Below are 14,954 nucleotides of genomic sequence, written 5' to 3' on the forward strand. Positions count from 1 at the left end.
GAGTCTAGGTTCATTTTTATTTTTCTATGAAATGTGGATAATAGGAACCACATCCATTCCTATGAATCAAAAGACTCTAAAGGAAAAAATCATATAAAAATCTTATCCTCTAGAATTTCTATGAAATTTTTCCAAATCAAAGGAGGCTTGAGACTGTGAGAGGGAGTGCTGGGTAGTAGCTACTACAAGTACTACAATTGTTCGAGCTTGACAAATTTTGCACAAACTGTGTGAGGCAAATCAAGTGTTTGATTTTGTTCTTTTTCTTGGACATGGGAAGAAGAATGTATCGTGCTCTCGGTCGGGAGGACCAGGGGTCTAGGGCTCATGGCCAACTCGTTTATAAACAAACAATACCTGGCCAAGCCCTGGCCTGATGGTTTTCCATTTGAGTTTATCAAAGATTTTGGAATATAATTAAATGAGATCTAAAAGCTATGCTTGATGATTTCCCTAGAGGAAATATTAATATTGTTATAGGTTGAACTATGCTATACTCACAATGCTAAACAAATTTCAGAAGTTCAGACTTATTTGCCCGGGGGCAGGGTGGGACTAGACTTTCACGTGCACTCCACCCACCCATCTTCTTTTTGCATCTTCTCAAAATTTATCCAATGAAGAATGTCCTTGCCGCAGTCTATGGAGCATTTCTTTTAGAAGAGATTGATACCGTGAAAAATGTGTGTTCAGGAGATTTCATTTTAATTCTTAGTCATAGAAGTTACTTTGTATTTTTTAAAGATTCAAATCAGTGTATCTGTGATTGTTATAAGTCTGAATAAACCTATATGTGTTTCTCCAAAAGAAAAAAGAATAGCAGGGTGGGGTATTTACTATAGCAATTGTTATTTGTGTCGTTATTAATTCCGTCAGTCAACTTTCCACTCAATCAAGTGTACCAACACTTCGGTAAAAAAATCAACTTTATTTTCTTATAAATCTAATAAATTTGAAGATCTATCCTACCCTGCCAAATTTGTTTTAAAAGTTTTTTTTAGGAAAATAACCCAGATCTATTACCAAAGTTCACCGGAACTACAAAGCATCTCAAACATAATAAAACTTACATTAAGATTCTGAGACCACGAATGACCATTACCAGTTTACCACCGTCAGAACGAGCCGCCGACGCGCCAATGTTGTCGCTCGCTCCCCTGCCGGAGCCGGCTTAACCTTATCGATGACAAATGGGGAATCTTCGTGCACGTGCCTCTAAGGACCAGCGCCCTGGAGTCGCAGTTGTCGTCGTTGAACTCTTGATCATATCTGAAAACTTGACACCAAATCTCGTCATATGACAAGAAACCCTATGCTTATTGCCCCAAGGAGACAGCGGAAATCTACGCCGGAGCTCCGTCGACTACATTCAGATAGACGAACTCGAGGAGCATCGGAGTCCTGAAGACAAACTCGAAGAAGAAGCGCCACCATCCACCCGAGCTTCGCACCTAAAATCCTAACCGGAGCGGAGACACCAAAATTCTCCTCCCTTCCAATGGCCGCCGGAGCAGCAAGCAGAGAGGAGGGGATCCACGTGCTCGCCGGCGAAGCCTGGAGGGGAGAGTTTACCCCAGCCGCCAAGGGGTAGCGGAGGGAAAGAAAATCCCTAGATTGGGAAAGTTTGACTACTTATTTATCCTGTTTTTTTGCCAAATAGACGTTGCCATGATAGCTTTACCTTAATATTGTCAGATGATGATTAAAATACATGTCCAGTGTGTTCTCTTTTAATCTTATCTTTTGGTGAGAGATATCGTGCTAAGATATCATCTCTTAACTAAAAGAAGAAAGTCATTTTTTATGATTTCTTTTTCCTTCATATTAGCGTTTATCCTAATGCTTCTAAGACAACACTATTGTATACGCCTAATAAAGGCATCTCCAATGTAGATCGCCAAACATACCTCATCAAATATCTATGGAGATCCAGCTAAGCACCGTCCATCCAATTGCGTCCCCCAAATGTCCCTTGTTTCAAGCTTCAAACACGACATTCAAATGAAATGTAACGAGTTTGATAAAATACATGTAGTAAAAGCAAACTTAGGCAACACGACAATGTTTCTCAACGCAGCTACAGTTTTTGGGGTGGGTCTGAGATATCGGAGTCAACAGTCCAACCCGATTTGGCGAGCCAGACATTTGGGGGCGTTTTAGTGACTCGCGTTGGAGATGCCCTCAGAAACACAACCCCATCATTGCCCTGAATATAGAAGTGACATCTGCCTTAGCCAATCCGACAACATGAGCCATGAAAAAACTTAATTTTCTTGACACGCAGTTACAAGCCCAAATCTACTTAAAAGGAGCCGAGGCATGTATGTGCTGAAAAGGGAGCGTAGAGAATCTACCAGAAAAGTAAACATCCGTTTGTTTCAAAATAAAAAGATCTGAATTTGAGATGAAGGCCCAAGAACCATTACCAGAGATGCTTTGGACTAGCTGTTTAGGTATCTATACTATTAAAGCAGAATCGAACGTCGTGATGGTTCGACCTCGTCCCCACCCCCTTTCTACCACAACCATCTCGCGATGCACCACGCCCGCAGCATCCCCGCATGACAGGAAAACATCGGAACTGATACCCACCCCTCACCGCACGATAGAAAAAAAGGAAAAAAAAACCACGTACGCACGTCCCACCCCTCCCCGAATCCCTCGCTCCCGATCCCCTTCCTCTCGTACGGGAATCGCCACCGCCGACCTCCTCCGTCGCCGTTGGACTCGGCAAGGCGAGAGACGACTGACGTCTCCTTCTCTCCTCAGACCCACGGGCTCTAGCTTTCTAGCCGTCAACCCCTGCCCCGCCTCCACCCTCCATCTAGAGGTACATGGCCCGAATCCAATTGCCCTCTCATCAGAGCCATCAGTGGCAGCTCCTCCTCGACCATGTCATTCCGACGTCGTCATCGTCATCCAATCGACCTTCCCGTCTACGGCGACCTCCAGCGACCTTCCCCGCATATGACGACCTCGATCTAGCTTGGAGCCGCTTGCCATCTCATTTATTCTTCACCCACTCCAGGAGGTGCTGGACGCGGGGGAGGGCAACCAGCAGGATGGCGCGGTGGCAGTGGCAACGGACAACATCATAGGTAACCTTATCTCCCTACCATCGCTCTACCCATCTTCTCCCAGTAGGTTGTGCTCCCACACTCCCTTGTTCACGTACGGGTTTCAGTAGTGCAGCGTAGCGGCCGATGGATCCGTTGCTTACCCGCCGCACGATGAGGCGGTGGAGGTTGGGCTAGGCGGCCCCGATGCCCAGGAGTCGCAGGCCGACGACCTATCCAACGTCGTGAGCACGTCGCTGCACTGTTCCAATCCCTGTGAGTTCTGCGCCAGGGTAAGCATAGAAATCCTATCTGCATTAATAGTGTCAAGCTTCATACTAAGATTTGTCACACTTAAGATGGTTGTTATCTCTGTTTAGTAAGCCATTTAAGAAAAGGAAAATACATCCGATAATTGACTGCATTTAGGACGATACGATTTTACAAATGTTTCTTCTCCTTGGAACTCCCAGTCCTTGATTTCATACATTTGCAACTTTTAGTTCATATAACAAGGTGCCGACCATTGGCTTTCAAGAACAATGCTGCTGCAGCGAAATACCCATCTGCTCATATAGCTACACAGGTAGCACATTGGTTTCATTTGGATCCTTGAGTTTTCATGTCGTCTTACAAAGAGCACTTTTTCATGTCGTCATATAACTACACAGGTAGCACATTGGTAGCTGCAGTCCACGTATGGATTAATAGTCCTGCTATTGAAGTTTGATTAATTTTTCTTTTCCAAATTATTATTGGTCCAGTTATTAACCTCTAAAAAATATTTCTTTTCACATCTCTTACTCCCAGGAACTCTGGTTCAAGCTCCAGTGCAAGTTAATAGAAGGAAGTTGGATGCAACATTGACATACACAAGTCTGCGGTAAATTTCTCATTGATACTCTAATCTAAAGCCCATTATTTCTTCAATCTTTATTATTATCTGAAACTTATGTTTTCTTAACGTGTTCTATGCATTGTCTGATTGTTAATTAACTTAATTACCATCCTATCCTTATTTTAAATGATCGATATTTTAAAGTTGAAAGAGCACATATTACAGTGATTATACCTTCTGAGTGATAAATTGATGTAGTGCTTGTCACAGAGTAATCCTCTTTTGTGGATCTAACACAAATATTTTTCAGGATTTCTCCAAACCAGGACACAATTTTTGGATCATCAGCTGGAAAATAAAATTGGCATAAGCTTACGACATAGAGTTGCAGGTCAGCGCGTGATAAAAACATGTAAATTCAGAAGAATCTTTCCCACATAGTCTTGTGGTTCCTACTTTTCTGGTCATGACTTCTCCAAAATAGTTTTTCATCCTACATGCTTTTGTACCATCACCAATGTCTCATCAACGCCGTATTGTTTTAGTACAAACTAGCTCCATAGTGTTGGAAGCACTATGTTCCTTTGTTCAGTCCAGAGGTCGGTGGACCACATGTTTAAACCAGCATTGGGGGCCATGTTACAAATCCTTATCGTGCAACCACTTGTCGTATTTTCTTCTTCAATATTATCTTGCGAATTTGTCTGAACCTGGAAAAAGCTTCCACTAGGTTGATGCCTGAACCTGAAAAAGATTGTTGTATACATTAGTAGAGAAAAAAAGAATAGTTTGATTGCTGTCGGACTGTGTTGTGGATTAAGTGGATAGGTAATGTGCATAATCTTCACATAGTCGTGTCTAACACGCAAAAGGTTCAAGCCAGTATCGAGCCCAATGGTTTGGCCCTTCAAGAGCTCAGGCAGTGGCGGAGCTACCATAAAAAAGTTGGACGGGCCAGATACTACATACTGTGCTATCAAACTGAAAATCAATGCATTGTTGTGAGCCGAGCTTCATATAAAATGTTTTTTGCTTCAGTCCTGGGCGGGCCATGGCCCATCCAGCCTTGCCGTACCTCCGTCAGTGAGCTCAGGTTTCATCACTTCTAAAAATTTAAGCGCACACCTTCAGCTGTGGTCAGAGATTGGAGTCGAGTTCAGGTTCTGTGACTTGTTTTGTATAAAGCATCCTGCATGCTTTCAATTTGTGTTTTGTTTGTTGTAGCTGCTTCTCCTTGTTGTCCGTTGTGTTAATCCAAACTCATGTATGTTACTTCTGTGGGGAACACGTTTGGCTTCTCATGTACTGTACCTTCATTACCTTTCAATATTAGCTAGGTCTGAACAAGATAAAATGTTGACATTAGCACAACGGGACCAACAATTAGGAGAGAAAATTTGTAGGGGAAGAGACCACAAAGCAACAATATTACAGAAACCAAAATACATTAGCAAGTAAATACAATTTAATAGAGAATACTATGTACTTGCTTGAGAGTTGTGTGTGTTCATCTTAGGGAAATATGCTTCTACCTTTAATTTAGAATGAAGCAATCTGACATGAAGCTTCCTTATTTGTTTAGAGATAAACTCATGCTCCATCTGATCTGAATTAATTGACTCAACATATGTACAATGTATATATGACATTGTATAGCAGCTGCATCAATTACCTTGAATCAGAGGGAGTATTACATTCTTCAAATATGGTGTGCAGCTATTTTAGAGTGAAGGAAAAAGAGACGTCTACAAAGGAGCTATATATCTTTTCTTTTTAGGACATATTGCTCATCTCCTAATAATACTTATTCATTTTATGATTTATGTGCATGTTATGTAGCCAACTTTAGCAGTTCTGTTGGGCTAATATAGTAGAGACTCATGCTACATAATGATAGAAAGAAGACACCGAAGGAAGTTTTGGAAGTGCTTCCAATTTAAGTATGCATCTTCTTGAATCCAAGTACCAGAACATTCATCTTTACCTGAAGGTATGGTCTGCTTCTAGCAACATTTATTTAGTTAATGCATCATTGAAGTGTTGAACCTCAAATTGAATATTTTTATCGATTATTGTGTCATCTATTTCAGGTTGTGATCATGCCTTCAACTTCTATTCTACCCCCTAAATTTTCATTATTGAGGTGCTGCAAATATTATGAAGAATCTGTGCCTGGGTGAAAGTCATAAATTATCCTTTTTGTTGTTGCTTCCTTGTATGTGTTTTTGTGTCAACGAATGATATTATCATGTCTTTGCAATTTTGTCCTCCATGCACTCTATCGCTCTTAGTGGAGGAGCATATAACGTGTTTTTTGCAGTCCTTTTCCAAGTTTTTATTAATCCATATTACATTTAGCCATGGGAGTTGATCGTAAGCATCCTTGTATTCCGGATCAGATATGTGAAGGTACTATGATTTTTTCCTTCATAAGATGGGGATTCATGCTTAAGTACTAATCATATATAGATTAATTGTTGCCTTCTTATACATAGAGAGAAAACCAAAAGTTTAAGGTTCCTCATATTGAAACGAGGCTTTTATCGCATGGCAATTACAACACCGAAACTCTTAGCAAAGCTGAGACGGGATGCAAGAAGGAAGAGAACATGTTTTCACAAATTTGAATTTTGAAAAAAACATTTAGTGTGATGCTCTGGCTACTAATTTATTCAGTAATATATGAGCTATCTGGCATACAATTATACCATTGAAAACTTTTCTTGAATACGAATTTGGTGATTTTTTGTAACATAATCCATGTTCAGCTGATGAATTTGATGGGAAAAGTTGAATTTTGAAATGCACGCATGCCATGTAAATTAGGATAGAGTAATATTTTTTATCCAAGCTGGATGGAGAAGATATATGTCAAAGTTGGGTGGAAAAAAGGCCCTTTGTTTTTCTTCATTGTGGAGCACAAAGCAATAGTATGAAGGTAGATTTATCAAGTTGAGTCATGGTGATTTGAATATGAGTCACATGGATTGTGTTATATTATTAAGTACTCCCTCCGTTCCGAATTACTCGTCATAGAAATGGATGTATCTGGATGTATTTTAGTTCTAGATACATCCACTTCTGTGACGAATAATTTAGAACGGGGGGAGTAGAAGATGATATTTCTGACAACACACTCATAAGCCGCATGTGCAATGTTGTGGATTACAATGTTTTTTTAAGCCGTGGCAACACATGGGCATACAACTAGTATATATAATAGGTGTTGGACTAGCTGTTTAGGCGTAGGTGAACTTGGTTAGCAAGTTGTAACAAAACCTCTATAATGTGAATGTGCAGCGCACCGGGCACCTACGGATGATGACACGCTTTCTTCTTTATTCTCTTTTTTGTTCATGTCAGGCAGGCGTAGCAGCTGCAGCCGTCTTGACGGGTACCACATTGACGGCACCGATGACGCCGGCCCGATCGACCGACTTTCGACGCGCGAGCAATGCCTCGGCCAGACCCTGCTTCCGCGAAGCTTCACGTGTAGGTCAGGGCCACCACCACCCTCGATCACGTCTCCATCGTCTCCGTCTCTGTCCATGCAATCTTTTCCTTTTACTACTTACGTGAATGCTTTGGTGGTCATGGCCTGATGCATGCAGAAATGCATTGCATGCTACTCCATTCCGGTGCAAGATTGGAATGATGACATGCTTTGCTTGCAGTGGAAGGCGTGCAGCTAGCTAGGCGCGGGGACTGAGTAAAGTCTGTAAACTGGTCCGTGGCACGCTAAAGTATATACATCCATTCCTCTAATCAGTTTCCATCTCAAAACATCGGTTTGATCATTAATCCTGTCACATGTCACATGTCACATGTATGAAGATGTGCATGTATGTTGTCCAGCCCTCCACATTGCCTCACAAGAACTTAACATGCTGCCCCATGCCACCATCTTTTACCGTGATTGTCCCTGGCCGCCAACCACAAGAACACTTCTCGGTGTGGGGCCGTGGGCTCCGGCTCATCTACCTTCAGTAGTTCACTTCCCTTCTCCACGACCACCACCATACGTGCTCGGCCATCAATGGAGTGGGAGCCCAAGCAGGAGGACCTCGGGGGCCTAGGCCTCTCCGGCATCTGCCGCGAGCTCCACCGGGTCGTCTTCCGCTCCATCATCGGCTACTCGGTGGCTGCCGCCCTTCCCTCCGCGCTTTTGCTCGCGCACGTCGCCACCTTCCGCGGCCTCCGTTCTCTCATCGATGCCGACCACCTCGGCGTCTGGTGGATCGCCCTCTTTCTCTTAGGCCTCATTTGATTGTTGGGCAGGAAAAAACCAGGGAAATAAATCCCCTAGGGGATATTCTCCTGTGCTCACAAGATCCCTCCCACCACGTGGGAGAAGTTCCCACTGCTCTGGGTGCCCAAATGGCAACAAGGGGGAGGGAAGAAAGTCCCACATATAACACACAGACTTAGCCCTTCATCATACACAGATAACAATAGACTTGTACATACAAAATTTCACAGCCTTCATAGAAAATTCTACAGATAACAACTGGCAATAGATAAGAATTTCACAAATAATTCTAAAAAACACATACAATTTCAGAATTCCTGTAAACTAGAAAGAAATATTAGAATTGATAACCATCAGTTCACCAAGGTTCAAATACCGGTCGGTCCACATTTCACTGCGACCAAGTGTTGGCCTAAACTGTTTTCACGTGCCATCATCGTTCAAGTTTGTTCACAACAATAAAAAAACTTGAATTATCAATTGCCATGTCAGAGGCAGAGGGACTTTTGAATAAGATTAATTGCAACGCAACGACCACTAGCCCTACTCGGGGCTTCTCTCCACTTCGCATCGACATGAGGTACCGCAACTTGATGATCACTGAACTACACAAAATTAAGTTAGCACTAGTTCACAGTTTCAAAAGACTATTTCTAAGTATATAAACAAATTAAGATGAAATGGTATTAACCAACATATTGTATGTGCAGTGTGCATAACAAAACCAAGACCACATTACTTGCGAAAAGAATATAATTTCTTCAATCTTCTTTGAAGATCTACAAAGTACTCAGATTCAGAATATCCTAAGAACCAGATTGTGCGAAATCATGTACATAAACATTGCCAACTGCTCCTCGACAGCAACACGCGACGTGCCCTTCAATAGTTCCTCTCTTTTAAGATAATCCACGATAGACTTAAAAATCTCAGGTTCCATCTGAAACTCAACCCTAGACCAATTCTCATGACCTTCTAATATTTCCTTAACCTTTGCAGCCCCGGATAAAGATGATGTGTCAACTGTATGCTTTTCCTCATAAAGGCAAGCATATAAAGCGGGAACCAAAAGGAAAAATAGTTCATCGTCTTCTTCTTGTTCTTGCAAGATAATCTAATTTTATTTCTCCTAGAATCCATCACTATTATACCCAATGAAAACAAAATTAATACAACAATAATAATTATAAATAAAGCACTAATAATACCATCTCTATGCTGCAAAGAAAGCTCAGGAGTGAATACAGAGATAATACCACTTCTATTGTGACATCTACATACATAATTAAGAGCAACAATTTTCTCATATACTAAAATAAGAACGCTTTCATTACTAGGCACAGAAAAATAACATCACAAGAGCAGTAGTTTTGCATAATTTAAGCTTCCTCAATGACCATGTCAAAAGGATGACTATGTCACATACCTTTCTTGCTCTGAGTGAAATCTTTCGAAAGGCACCAAGCAATTTTACACAAAGTCTTCAGATAAAGCCAATTTCTAATTTCAGAGCAGACCTACAAATCAGCACCTACTAGAAATCAATGGTCACTCATGAGTTAGACAAACCAAGCAAAATATATGTTCGATTCACAACCAAATAAGCTAGGATTGATCAAATGCAGCTGTGAGTACAGGACACATGTCATTCTTCCTGTATGCCACTCCATTTTTTAACTAAACAGAACACAATGAAATGACTCTATTACTATACATGGTAAGCTAATATTCCTTTAGCAATTCAGGTGGTGAACCATAAATTGGAACATGCTGTTTCAGTTTGGAGCCAACATACATATGCACTAACGCACCAGGATGGTTGGATTAATATATGATATGTGATGATAAGATAATACTCCAAGGTTTTGCCTGACAGATTAACAAACCAAATGGTTGCTCTTTTACACGCACTTTCAAGACCCTAGAATGTTTGGAATATAAGATACGACAAGATAAACAGAGTATCTCTTGAAAGGACATTTTGCACCAATCCTACCTCCTTGAATTAACCCACCCACAAACAAATTTGCCCTCTTCACAATATACTAGAACATTGTGCATATAGATTAGCATAACAGGGAGGTAAGGGTGGCTGTGCTCACTTGTGAGGTCAGGTTAGTTAGATGCACTGCAAAATGTTCGATGTTCTTCAGTACAGCTGCTCACTTGGGTACAAATTTCAGACAACAGAGAAGGTCCTTCGATCTGTATAGGCGCTCGTCAGTTCGTGTAGCAGAAAAGAAATCACCATGGCGAAGAAAAATGGTTAGTGGAAGAGGAGAAGGAGGGGATAGCCTTGGTCAGAAAGAGGAGGATGACCTCTGGGCAGAGACGAGATCCGGGAAGAGGGAGGATGATGACCCCGGTCGCCGTTGCCCCCGCCGGAGGAGCAAGTCGTGGAGGTGTAGGCGGTGATGCGTCGCCTCCGGTTGCCGGGTGGAGCCTTGGACGGAGGAGGGCGGAGCGTCACTCTCGGATCTTGTCGCCGCCGCCTCTCGTTCGCGAGACCGAGAGAACGAGGGTTTCGTCCCCGACCACTGGAGGCGTGGAAGGCTCTCCCAGGGAAAAGGCATGGAAAGGGTCGGGCTACCCCCATCTCGTGGGCCACCAAATGACCGGGTGGATCACCCCAGGGCTAGGTTGGCTCGTGGGTGTGTGATACGTACCCTCTCGTTTAGGGTTTCTGGCTCTGGCGGCGACTCCATCGCCGCCTGGAGATCTCATCAGATTATCTACCATCGGTTGGCTCCCTCGCTCAAGATCATCTTCCTGATCGGCTGGAGGGAGTTGGGTGCGGTCCTCTGGCGTTTCTTTTTTTCCCAGTCGACGAACCCTAGATGGCGGATCGAGCAGAGTCATCAGCTGCGGGCGGATCGGGGAAAAATCTTGAGGAACTGCTGCAGCACCTGGACCTCCAGGATGACGAACTTGATGATGTGGTCGTAGGGGAAGAGGGGGTAAAGAAGTATGAAGCGGATGCTAGGTGGTTGGCGATTGCGAAGGTGAATACTACCCGCACCTTCAGTTCGTCGGCGATGTTTGAGTGCATGAAATCGATCTGGTCGCCGGCACACGTCCCGACGTACAGGGAGGCAGGAGAAAATCTGTTCATCTTTCAGATGTTTTGTCTTGGGGATTGGAAGAAGGTAGTGCATGGAGGCCCTTGGCTTTTCAGGAGGATGGGGATGCTGATAGAAGACTACGATGGGAAGAAGGAGCCAAAATCCTTTGAATTTGATGGTTTGTACGTTTGGGTTCAGATCCATGATATACCAGAGCTCTACCGCAAGGCGGAGGTTGTTGATCAACTCGCCCGTCGTATTGGTAGGGTTAAAGAAGTGCAGCTCGCGCCTCGATTGTTCTATGAGGGGGATTATGTGAGAGTCAGAGCTAGGGTTCTTGTTAGCAAACCCCTAACTCGAGTCACGCCACTGAATGTCGCGGGAGAAGGAAGACTCCGTCTCCTGGTGAAATATGAGAAAATCCTGTACTTTTGCAAGGTTTGTGGTTTCATGGGCCATAACCACGAGGAGTGTGGCGATGGTGTTTGGGAAGAGAAAGATAAGCAGTGGGGGAGCTGGATGCTGGCACGAAGAAGGGACGTTGCACCGGAGCAGTATGGTGGATGGGTTCCTCGAGGAGGCCGCTCAGGTGGCAGAGGAAGAGGTAGAACAGGGCGGGCTAGCAACACACGTCAGCAATCTCCACCACGCAAGCGCTCATCCCAGGATGCAGGTTTTGACTCGGCTGCGGAAGAACCAGAAGTTAAAAGCCCCCTCAAAGCTGGAGAGGTTAGGCAGGAAGTGCAAGCAAATGAATCGGTTCGTCGCAACCTGAACCTTGTGGTGAAGGATAGCGGAGTTGATGTTGAAGGGATGGAGAGGAGCAAGGCTCTAGCCACTACTGAGGCGTCCACAGCGGCAGTCCCACCGCCGCCCCCGGCTTATGTTTCTCCAAGGGATGCCAAGAAAGCAAAAAAGGCAGGATCACCAGTGAAGCAAGGAACAAATAAGATGGCGTTGTTGGCGGGCTCCTCGGCGGAGCACCGCCAAGCCCAATGAAAATCTTAAGCTGGAACTGTCGCGGGATAGGAGATCCTACGACAGTTCGTGAACTCCGCGACCTGGTGGAGCTTAGTTCACCATCTATTCTTTGCTTAGTTGAAACACAGTTACAAAAAAACCGTGTGGAAGGTCTTCGTTTCTCGTTAGGTTTTGATTCCAGTTTTGCTGTTGGTAGTAGTGGTCGAAGTGGAGGTATCTGTATCTTTTGGAAAAACTCGTTGAATGTTGAAATAAAGAATTTTTCGGAGTATCATGTGGACGCATGGGTGCTTGAACCAGGAAGGGAACAGTGGCGTCTTTCTTGTTTTTACGGAGAAGCAACAAGATCTCTCCGGTACAAAACTTGGAACACAACGACAAGGTTGAGAGGTGAGAGCACGCTTCCATGGATGTGCATTGGTGACCTCAACGAAATTCTGCGGCCCGAGGAACAATTTGGCCCAAATGAGCGTGACAGTGCATAGATTGAGGCTTTCAGAGAGGCTGTGGATATTTGTGGATTGGCTGATTTGGGTTATCGCGGATTGGATTGGACTTGGGAGAAGAAAGTGTCAAGAGGCTATTTTTGCAGGGTCAGGCTGGACAGAGCTTTGGGTACGGCTGAATGGTCGGCCCTCTTTCCGTTTGCCTCGGTGGAACACCTGACAGCGGCCAAATCTGAACACTGCCCTATCTTATTACAAACGGATCTTGTGGATTCGAGTGTGAGAGCAAAGCAGAAGCAGTTTCGCTATGAATGCATGTGGGAGCGTGATCCAAGTTTTAGGGATGTGGTAACTGAAGCTTGGAACACTTCTGGAAAGGCCAATACTGTTGCAGCTCTGTTTGAGAAACTTGCTTATGTGGCCGGTACACTATGTAAGTGGGGCCGAACCACCTTTGGTGCTGTTAGAACCGAGCTGCGGTCGCTTCGATCGAAACTTGCAGAACTCCGAGCCCTTCCCGACCGTGGGGGTCCATCGCCTGAAGAGGAACATGTAGAAGCCCGCATGTCCGAACTTTGCCTACGTGAGGAGATCATGTGGCGTCAACGGGCTTGCATTTAGTGGTTAGCGGAGGGAGATAACAATACCAAATTTTTTCATCGGAAGGCCAGTGCTCGCAAAGCTAGAAATCGCATCTGCGAGCTGGAACATGCAGATGGCACGGTTTGCGTGGATGATCAAGAGATGGCAAGCCTGGCAACAAATTTTTATAGCAATCTGTATGCCTCCGAAAACACGATCGGTATTGATGAGGTACTATCTCACATACCACCCAGAGTGGATGCTGCCATGAATGATATGCTTAACGCCCGTTATACAAACGCCGAGGTGAAAGCGGCTTTGTTCCAAATGTTTCCAACCAAGGCCCCCGGGCCCGATGGCTTTCCTGCACACTTCTTTTAGCGGCACTGGGAGTTGTGCGGCGATGAGGTGACGGATATGGTGCTACGTGTTCTAAAGGGAGAGGATTCCCCGAAGGAGATAAACAAAACGTTCAATGTGTTAATCCCCAAGATTGCAAGTCCAAAAAATTTAGGACAGTTTAGACTGATAAGCCTATGCAATGTGATCTTTAAGATCGCGTCAAAGGTGCTAGCTAATCGGCTAAAGCTCATTCTCCCCGATATCATCTCTGAGGAACAATCAGCATTCGTACCGGGACGTCTTATCACGGATAACTTCATTTCTGCTTATGAGTGTCTCCATTACATGAAACGAAGGAAGGTAAAGGGTAACAGGTTCTGTGCTTTGAAACTAGATATGATGAAAGCTTATGATAGAATTGAGTGGAATTATCTTGAACGGATTATGCTAAAGCTAGGCATAAGTGCATGGTTCAAAGAGATTGTCATGAGGTGCGTCACATCAGTGTCTTTCTCTGTTATCTTCAATGGTGAAAGGCAAGAGGAGTTCAGTCCTTCCCGTGGTCTCAGGCAAGGTGACCCAATCTCCCCATATCTCTTTTTGTTGGCTGCCGAGGGTCTGTCATGTCTATTGAAGTCGACGGATCCAAATGAGAATGTTCGAGGCATCAAGGTGGCGGATGGCGCTCCGGAGGTAAATCACTTATTATTTGCAGATGATAGCCTCTTATTTTTCAATGCCACTCCTGAGATGGCAATGAGGGTGAATTCTTTGCTGCAACGTTGCTGTGAGGCCTCTGGCCAGCGAATCAACATGGAAAAGTCATCAATCTTCTTCAGCAAGGGCTGTTCGGATTCTTTGAAGCAACAAGTGAAACAAATCTTAGACGTGCAGAACGAAAAACTGTCAGACAAATACCTTGGCCTTCCAGCAGATGTTGGTAGAGCAAAGGAAGGGCCTTTTAAGTATCTAAAAGATCGCATATGGAAGCATGTGCAAGGCTGGATGGAGAAGGCGCTATCGGTCGGTGGTAAGGAAGTGTTAATCAAATCAGTTGCGCAGGCAATCCCTACTTATTCCATGGCTTGTTTCAAACTACCTCGAGGCCTTTGTCAGCACATCAATGGTTTGTTGCGGAAATTCTGGTGGGGATCTAAAAAAGGCGAGAGGAAGACTGCTTGGGTTTCATGGGAAGTCATGTCACAGCCTAAGAGTATGGGTGGTATGGGCTTCCGCGATATTGAGCTCTTCAACTTGGCGCTGCTTTCTCGGCAAGCATGGCGGCTGCTGACTCAGCCGGATTCCCTCAGCGCCAGGATCCTTCAAGCGGTATACTACCCATCTTCTTCAATTCTCGAAGCAGAGTTAGGGAAGAACCCATCACAAGTATGGTGATCC

At 44.2% G+C, this 14,954-nt stretch overlaps 1 long non-coding RNA gene across 1 annotated transcript; it reads right to left on the reverse strand.

Annotated features, from left to right (window-relative positions):
• Nucleotides 1-9,161: 9,161 nt before the first annotated feature.
• LOC123096277 (uncharacterized) lies at nt 9,162-10,574 on the reverse strand. The gene is made up of 3 exons (XR_006446538.1): nt 10,463-10,574; nt 10,246-10,348; nt 9,162-9,674 (listed from the first exon to the last, which is right to left on the reverse strand). It is a non-coding gene; the product is annotated as an uncharacterized lncRNA (long non-coding RNA).
• Nucleotides 10,575-14,954: the final 4,380 nt, after the last annotated feature.

This window comes from Triticum aestivum, chromosome 1A (assembly GCF_018294505.1).
Source record: "Triticum aestivum cultivar Chinese Spring chromosome 1A, IWGSC CS RefSeq v2.1, whole genome shotgun sequence".
In the NCBI taxonomy this organism is placed as follows: Eukaryota; Viridiplantae; Streptophyta; class Magnoliopsida; order Poales; family Poaceae; genus Triticum; species Triticum aestivum.